The following is a 2,633-nucleotide window of genomic DNA, read 5'->3' as shown; positions in this document are numbered from 1 at the left end:
CCGGGAGTTAAGAGAAGGCCTAAAGGGGCTAGCGGACCAAATTGGGACTCAATTACAAGCTGCAAATACCCAGAGGAGGGCCAATCATTTTCTTCAAAAAATGACAGCGCAGGATGATGTGGAAGCATATCTTACCACCTTCGAAAGGACGGCAGAGAGGGAGAAGTGGCCGAAAGAAGAATGGGCAGGGCTTCTGGCACCATACCTGGCAGGACGCTCAAAAGCGTATTTCGACCTGGAGTTGAAAGAAGCACAGGATTACGATAAATAGTGCTATTTTAACACATATTTCTATATTTAATTTCTATATTTAATTCTTTGCTTACATTTGGAGAGAGAGAGAGAGAGAGAGAGAGATACATTTTTGGCCCCTCGGAGGGGGAAAGTGTGTACTGTCCCTTAAAGCATTGCCCTTCGTGTCTTCCCTGTGTTCCTGGGCCATTTCTCCATACAGCTCCAGGTGAAAGAGAGCACTTTGTGTAGGGCCGAGCCGACAACGGCAGAACAGGTATCATGAAAACTCATTTTTGCATAGACTAGAGTATTTGCATTGACCTCCTTTGTAATGCTGCTGCTACTCACATTTTATTATCTATGCATAGTCACTTTACCCTGGCCTACATATTACCTCAATTACATCGACTAACCTGTACCCCACACATTGACTTGGTACTTCCTGTATATTGCCTCGTTATTGTTATTTGTGTTACTTTTTTATTAATTTAGCAAATATTTTCTAACTCTGCATTGTTTGTGTAGGGGCTTGCAAGTAAGCATTTCATGGTAAGGTCTACACCTGTGGAGTTTGTGTATAGAGCTAGATATAAACAAGATAATGGTAATGTCCATCATGTATAGAGCCAGTTATAAACAAGAGAATGGTAATGTCCATCATATATAGAGCCAGATATAAACAAGATAATGGTAATGTCCATCATATATAGAGCCAGTTATAAACAAGAGAATGGTAATGTCCATCATATATAGAGCCAGATATAAACAAGATAATGGTAATGTCCATCATGTATAGAGCCAGTTATAAACAAGAGAATGGTAATGTCCATCATATATAGAGCCAGTTATAAACAAGAGAAGGCTAATGTCCATCATGTATAGAGCCAGTTATAAACAAGAGAATGGTAATGTCCATCATGTATAGAGCCAGTTATAAACAAGAGAATGGTAATGTCCATCATATATAGAGCCAGTTATAAACAAGATAATGGTAATGTCCATCATGTATAGAGCCAGTTATAAACAAGAGAAGGCTAATGTCCATCATATATAGAGCCAGTTATAAACAAGAGAATGGTAATGTCCATCATGTATAGAGCCAGTTATAAACAAGAGAAGGCTAATGTCCATCATGTATAGAGCCAGTTCTAAACAAGAGAATGGTAATGTCCATCATATATAGAGCCAGTTCTAAACAAGAGAATGGTAATGTCCATCGTATAGAGCCAGTTATAAACAAGAGAAGGCTAATGTCCATCATGTATTGAGCCAGTTATAAACAAGAGAAGGCTAATGTCCATCATATATAGAGCCAGTTATAAACAAGAGAATGGTAATGTCCATCATGTATAGAGCCAGTTATAAACAAGAGAATGGTAATGTCCATCATATATAGAGCCAGTTCTAAACAAGAGAATGGTAATGTCCATCGTATAGAGCCAGTTATAAACAAGAGAAGGCACTTCTCCATCATATATAGAGCCAGTTATAAACAATAGAATGGTAATGTCCATCATGTATAGAGCCAGTTATAAACAAGAGAATGGTAATGTCCATCAGGTAAAGAGCCAGTTATAAACAAGAGAATGGTAATGTCCATCAGGTAAAGAGCCAGTTATAAACAAGAGAATGGTAATGTCCATCATGTATAGAGCCAGTTATAAACAAGATCATGGTAATGTCCATCGTGTATAGAGCTAGTTTTAAACAAGAGAATGGTAATGTCCATCATGTATAGAGCTAGTTATAAACAAGAGAATGGTAATGTCCATCATATATAAGAGCTCACTAATAGTCATCCAATTAGTCTACTCTACACTCAGTAAGATATTGGTGGGTAATGTGAGTTGACAAATGTGGGAGTACATGGAAAATCAGTGTGATCTGATTACAGCCAATCAGCATGCTTATCACAAATAACATTCCACTACCACTGCATTGGTAGTCATGACTGACCAGTACTATGGATAATGGCAATTTTATGGGTGTACTTTTTTTTAGATTTCAGTGCAGCATTTGGTTTAGTGGATCATGAAATAATTTTGAAAAAATCATGCATTATGGTTTTAAGGAGGTAGCATTGAATTGGGTACAGTCATATCTAACTGACAGGAAATATTCCACCTATATCATTTTCTTCCCCTCATGTGTTAAACTGTGGAATACCGCAGGGCAGCTGCCTTGGGCCACTACTTCATTTAATATATACCAACAATCTTCCCTATGCCTTAGCAAAAACTCAAGCTACTATATTTGCAGATGATACTACAATTTATGCAGCGAGACAATCTGTTCAACATGTACAGCAAGCTTCACAAGGAGATTTGGAGAATATCAGGGAGTGGGCTTTCCAAAACAAACTTGTTTTAAACACCAAGAAAACCACATTTATGTTAGTC

The sequence above is a fragment of the Oncorhynchus gorbuscha genome, linkage group LG14 (genome assembly GCF_021184085.1).
Source record: "Oncorhynchus gorbuscha isolate QuinsamMale2020 ecotype Even-year linkage group LG14, OgorEven_v1.0, whole genome shotgun sequence".
Classification (NCBI taxonomy): Eukaryota; Metazoa; Chordata; class Actinopteri; order Salmoniformes; family Salmonidae; genus Oncorhynchus; species Oncorhynchus gorbuscha.
Note: the sequence above shows the minus strand (reverse complement) of the source record.